Source organism: Tenrec ecaudatus, chromosome 14, assembly GCF_050624435.1.
Source record: "Tenrec ecaudatus isolate mTenEca1 chromosome 14, mTenEca1.hap1, whole genome shotgun sequence".
Taxonomy (NCBI): domain Eukaryota; kingdom Metazoa; phylum Chordata; class Mammalia; order Afrosoricida; family Tenrecidae; genus Tenrec; species Tenrec ecaudatus.
In genome coordinates, this window is record NC_134543.1 from 118,021,069 (window position 1) to 118,027,890 (window position 6,822).

At 42.6% G+C, this 6,822-nt stretch overlaps 1 pseudogene; it reads right to left on the reverse strand.

Annotated features, from left to right (window-relative positions):
- Positions 1–260: 260 nt before the first annotated feature.
- LOC142426761 (large ribosomal subunit protein eL14 pseudogene) lies at positions 261–924 on the reverse strand (annotated as a pseudogene).
- Between the last annotated feature and the right edge of the window lie 5,898 nt (positions 925–6,822).

A 6,822-nucleotide genomic window follows, 5' to 3' on the forward strand; every position in this document is an offset into this window, starting at 1 on the left:
CTTTCTTTCTTTCTTTCTTTCTTTCTTTCTTTCTTTCTTTCTTTCTTTCTTTCTTTCTTTCTTTCTTTCTTTCTTTCTTTCTTTCTTTCTTTCTTTCTTTCTTTCTTTCTTTCTTTCTTTCTTTCTTTCTTTCTTTCTTTCTTTTCTTTCAAGCCTGGGTCCTTACTTGTGAACTAGGCTGCTATTTTAAGACCCTTAATTGCCTTTTGTCATTGATTAATTTTTTTCAGTTTTTTTCAGCTTGGCCAATAGAAACTTTATTACTTTTTATAACGGCGTGTTATGCTTTCTTGCCAGTTGCCTTGGGGTTTCTTGCCAGTTGCCTTGGGGACAGGTGTTTTCTGGGGTGGAGCTTTCTGGGCTTTCTGAGCTTTAGGAGGCCCGGCCTTCTGACCAGTAGCTTTCTCCTACTGGTTGGGAGCCTTCTTGCCAGCGTTGGCAGCAGCCCCCTTCTTAGCTGGAACCTTCCCAGCAGCCGCGCCCTTCGCAGCTCTTGCTTTTGGGGGACAAGCCTTCAGGAGAGCTGCCCTTCGAAGCTTCTTAACTTCATACTTTATTTGCCGGTTCCTCATTTTCTTTGCCTTCATGGTTAAAACGATCAAAATCTGTCATCTTGGTTTTCTTTTCCCTGGCTTCGATCTTTTTGGCCCATCTTGTTGCTGCCCATTTTGGATTGATATCGCGTTCTGCCAGGCTTGTCGGACACACTTCTGCCGGGCGCTGCGCGGGAACCTGAGGATGCAGTCGGTGGGCTTCCTGCAGTTGAGAGGCACGGCCGGCCTCCTTACTGGAGTGCAAGGGCCGCCATCAACCCAAGCCCGGCTCTGATCAGTCACATCCACAATCGCGACCAGTTTCCCGGCATGAGGTCCAACGGAGATGTAGGCCACCCCGCCAACCTCCACGAAGCGCCTGAACACCATCTTGGCGGCGTTCTGCGAGAAGGAAGCAGTTTTTTCATAAATTAATGAATATGTATGAAACACATATATTGTGGCAGGTACTATCTTCTAGGAGCTTGGAATACACTTGTGAACAAAATGGAACGATATCTCTCTCCTCTATGAACTTATATCCTAGCAGATGTTTTTCGTTCCTGTTGGTACCCACCCCAGACTGACTGCCTTTGAGCTGATGCTGACTCCTAGAGACGCTTTATAGGGTTTCTGAGGCTGTACAATTTTACAGTTGCAGTAGGACATAGAGAGCTGCCAGAAATTCAAGCTGGATTCAGAAGATGACTTGGAAAGAGGCATAGCCTAGTGGATGTCAGCTGGAATGTGGCTGTAAAGAGAGTGTACAGAGAGAGTTGACTTGTGGTTTATTGACTATGCAAAGGCATTAGATTGTATGAAACATTAAAAAACACCTCTGGAAAGCATAGAGAAGAATGAGAATTCTAAAACACTTCCTTATACTCATGCAGAATCTGTACAGGGAGCAAGAGGCGGTTGCGCAAACAGAACAAGATAACACTGCATGGTTTAAAACCAGGAAAGGTATGCATTAGATTGGTATCTTTTCATCATGCTTACTCAATCTGTATGCTGAGCAAGTAACCTGAGAATCTGGACCGTATGAAGAAGAACATGACATCTGGTTGAAAGCAAGAAGCACTTGATGAGCATCAAAGGCAGTAGTAGCCTTCAGTGTAGATTACAAGATAAATGTAAGGAAAACCATAGACAACATCATGATGACGGGAGAAAATGTTGAATTGGTCAAAGATTTCATTGTATTTGACTCCATACTCCGTGCTCATGGAAGCAGCAGTCAAGAAAGCAAATGACATATTGCACTGGGAAAAATTGCTCCACAAGACTTCTTCAAAGTATCGAAGAGCAAAGATTCAACTTTGAAGACTAAGGGGTGTGTGGTGATTACGTAACTTCACGTCAGCTTGAAGATATTAGTGAAACGGTGCAATCTAGTCTGTCAATCAGGTCACAGCCTGATGGCACCTCCTGGTGGGTGTGGCCTTCTCATAAAGAGGACCTTGGGAACTTCCTCTCTCTTTCTGCTTCTCCTTTCTGTTGATGAGCCACTTCAAGGCATGCTGATGGCAGCCAGAACCCTGGAGATGGGTCCACCACCATTGGTTAATCTATGAGACTTTGCACCCACTGGCCCGTGATCTTCCTGCATTCTGCATCATTGAGTGTGACTGTGTGAGTCGGAAGAGGGGTTTATGGACTAGGTTGGACTTATGGACTTGAGTTGGACTGGGTTGGGATGTTTTCTTGATATACAATTACTTCTTGATATAAAGCTTTCTCTTACACATATTTGAGTGGCCTTGTATTTGTTTCTCTATTCAACCTGGTCTAACACAGTGTGCCTGATCCAAGCCGAAGTGTTCTCTGTCACCTCGCGTGCACAGCGAATAAAGAAGGCTGAAGAAGAATGCATGCGTTTGAACTATGGTACTGAGAAAGAATACTAAAAGAACCATGAACTTCCAGAATAAAACAAACACATCTGCCTTGGAAGAAGTACTCAGAAGGCTTCTTAGAAGCGAAGATGACAAGGCTCCATCTCATGTCCTTTAGCCATGTTATCAGAAGAGGCCAGTCCCTGGAGAAGAACGTCGTGCTTGATAAAGTAGAAGTTCATTGAAGAAGGAGTAGACCCTTAAGGAGATGGATTAGCACAGTGGCTGCAACAATGGGCTTACACATAGCCATTGTGAGAATGTCACAGGACCAGGCAGTACTTAGTTCTGTTGTACACAGGGTCGCCGTGAGTCGGAACCCACTGAAAGGCACCTAACAACAAATCTTTGCAGGACCTGACAGTCTCATTTTTCTCCAGTGGAGTAACTGGTTCATTTGAAGTGCCATCTTTGCCATTAGCAATCCAAAGCTCACTCGACAACACTACCAGGGTTCCTAGTCCTGTTGGTCTCTCATATCAATTTTCAAACTTTTTATTCTTAACAATGACAGGTTAAGTGGTGGAGTGGAATCAAATGTGTGGTGCACAATCATGGTAAGGGTGGCACAAGACCAGCTAATGTTGTCGTCATCTGCTGCACGTAGGATGACAATGAGTTGGAATAGACTCCTTTTGGCTGACAGGTTACATTAATTTATGGGAAAAAATGTGTGGCAGTAACATATTCTTCTGTCAACTTGTATAAAGGAGTGGAGTCTAGCCTATCAATCAGGTCATAGCCCATGAGGCCTTTGGGTGGATTCTGGGAACTCCTGTCTTCCTTCCTAGAGGCAGCACACACTTGATCTTTGCTTTGCCTTTCTGTTGACAAGCCATATGGCACTACGCTGATCGAGCCAGAGCCCTGGAGCTGGACGAACCACGTGGAGACCCACGCCAGCGCTGAGATATTGCCACCACCAATGGATCCACAAGACTTTCCACCCACTGGCCTGTGATTCAGTCACTGGCTGCATTCAGCGTTATTGCATGTGTTGTGTGAGTCTGAAGAGGAATTTATTGGACATATGGGCTAATATTGGACTTATGAACTTGATCTGGACTGAGATGGGATGGTTTCTTAATATACAATTACTCTTTTATATGAAACTCTTTCTTGTAGGCATATGAGTGTCTCTGAATTTGTTTCTCTAGTCAATGCAGACTAACACAAATTGAAAAAACAAATCAATGATAAAAGTTAATTATGAGTTTCTAGGGGCATCTCTTCAAATACATGGCAAATACATATTCTAAAAAGGTATTTGTTCTTTTTTTTTTCATGAGTGGCCATCTAAGTACAACTCAGTCCAAACAACCATTGGACCACTGGATCATCAGACTCCATGACTAAGATCAGGAAAATGGTGTCCAGCTACCACTACCAACGGCTCTGGGAAGGGTCACTTAGAAGATCTTGACACGTGGGGGAGCAAAACATGAAACAAAACTCAGAATCATAAGAGAGCCCAGGCTTACTTGTCAGATAGATATTGATGGAATCCTTGAAACTATGATCCTTAGACACCTTCAGTCTGGAAATGAAGCAACCCATCGCTCAGTTTGCAAGCAAACATTACACAAGTTTATAAGTGAGGTGTGCACACTTTAGAGTAATAAATCACTGAGATCTGAAGGGCAGCATTTACCTCAAGTACAAACTAAGAAAGAAGATGGCCTGAAAACAAAACAGGGAAGAAGTGAGATAAGTGATGTTATAGTTAGCTGATTGCAATTAACGAGATGAAGCGACATGCCTATGAATTGTGAAATGGAAAACTGACGATCTGCTCCGTAAGCCCACACCCAGTTCACAATGAAGTTATAGGTTGGGGAAAAAAGTATTTGCTTCATTACAGTGAACCACTAAGGTCTGACTTTAAGAAATAGGCATGTTAGATTTGGCTGTCTTCAAACAGAACATATTAAATAAGAGATCTTTGCTTGCCCAAAGTTTGGAGCATACTAATATTTTCGAAATACCTCTGAGATGTTGATAAATCAGAGAGAAAACTGACTATGAATTTGTTGATGATGCCAATGTGTCTTCTCTCTGGAGCCCGGATGGAGGTAGGCCCAGATCACAGTGAGGAGTCCCAGGCTAGCACAGAGAGTTAAGTATCAACTATAGGCTGATAGGTTGGTGGTTCAAATCCACAAAGAGGCTCCTTAGAAGAAAGGCCTGGAGATTTGCTCTTCCAAGGTCACACCCTTGAAAATCCTATGGAGCAGTCCCACTCTGGACTCAGGATCGCTGAGTCCGAATCCATATGGTGGTAACTAACAGCAACAAAGGAGAGGGAAGGAAGACAAAAAAAAGAATAAGACCCTCAGCAATATGGATTGACACCGTGGCTGCAACAATGGGCTCAAACTTAGCAATGACTGTGAGGATGGCAAAGGGTCAGGCAGTGTTTCATTTCATTGTACATATGGTTGCTATGGGCCATTCCTGACTCCACGGCACTAAACAACACAACAACAAATCAAACCAGAGAAAAGTAATATTTGATTTAAAAAAGACACACAGAGTTATTTTAAATACTTTCAGTTCATTAATTACTATAGTTCATTTATCTTTCCCCCCCTTAGATGACTTGAAGGCTTTGTTCTCTTGTTCTCTAGACCTCAGGGAGGTTATTGAATGTGGAAAGGCATTTGGATTTCTAGTCCGTTTGTGTTGGTCATTTTTCAGATTACTCTTTTGAAAATATAGATAAAATGCCATCTCTGGGTATTTTTTAACTTTCTCTTCAAATCCATCCATTAAAAATTCCCCCTAGGCAGGAGGAAGGCAAAAGGAGACAGAGGAAAGATCAAGGAAGCAAAGCTATGGATAGAGGTATAATATAGGTGTGTACATATATAAATACATTAATTCATAAAATAGAGGTATTGACCTATGTATATATATTTATATGGAAATACACTAAGGTAGCAGATTGACTATTGGTCTCTGCTCAAGCCCTCCCTAAACACAAGAGCACTTTGTTCTAACAACCTGGCATTCTGTGATGCTCACCCTCCCAGCATGATCCCTGAAGACAAAATGAGTGCATAAGCAAAGGTGGTGAAGAAAGCTGATGGTGCCTGGCTATCAAAAGATATAGCATCTGGGGTCTTAAAGGCTTGAAGTTAAACAGGCAGTCATCTAGCAGAAAAGCAACAAGCCCACATGGAAGAAACACATCAGCCTGTGAAATCATGAGGTGTTGACAGGATTGAGTAACAGGCACCAGAAGACCCAAACCATACTGTTGAGAACTAGGGGAGTCGGAGCAGAGACCCAAAACCCATTTATAGACAATGGGACATCCCCTCACAAAAGGGTGACAATCAACCAGGGTGCAACGCAGTGTAGCACCGATGAAACACATAATATTCCTCTGGTTCCTTGAGGCTTCCTCACCCCCCACTATCATGAACCCAGGCCTTTCTCTTAGGGCTAGAATGGAGCATGTACACAGGTACAGATAAGCGATAAGAGCTCAAGGAATTCAGGAATAGGATTGGTAGTAGCAATATCAGGAGGTAGGAGAAAGTGGGAATAGGAAGGGAGGAAAGGGGACCGATTGCAATGATTGACCCGTAACCATACCCCTGCAGGGGGACAAACAACAGAAAACGTGGGGGAGCCAGACAGCAGATGGTAACCATGCTAAGAGTGGCAATACCAGGAAGGTAGAGGGAAGGTGGGAGAGAAAGGGGGAACTGATCAACAAGATCTACATATAACCCCCTCCCTTGGAGAGGGACAACAGAAAAGTGGGTGAAGGGAGATGTCGGGACAGTGTAAGACATGACAAAATAATAATAGCTTATAAATTATCAAGGGTTCGTGAGGGAGGGGTGGTAGGGAGGGAGGGGAAACAACGAGGAGCTGATACCAAGGGCTCAAGTAGAAAGAAAATGTTTTGAGAATGATGATGGCAACAAATGTACAAATGTGCTTGACACAATGGATGGATGTGTGGGTTGTGATAAGAGTTGCACGTGCCCCCAATAAAATGATTTTTAAAAGAAAAAAGATATGAAAATAATAATTTATAATTTATCAAGAGATCACGAGGGTGGGAACGGGGAGGGAGGGAAAAAAGATGAGCTGATACAAAGGGCTCAACTAGAAAGTAAATGTTTAGAAAATAATCATGGCAATGTATGTACAAATATGCTTGATACAAGTGATGTTTAGATTGTTATAAGAGCTGTATGAGCCCCCAATAAAATGGTATTTTAATTTTAAAAATTCCCCCTATGTTTACTCACCTGTTGTTAATGCTAAGTACTTTTAAAAAGTAAAAATATTTCGTAGATATGTATTCTGAGTATTTTCTCTCTCTTCCCTTTAAAAAACATTACCCTTCTTTTGTTTCAGGTTTCTATTTCTCT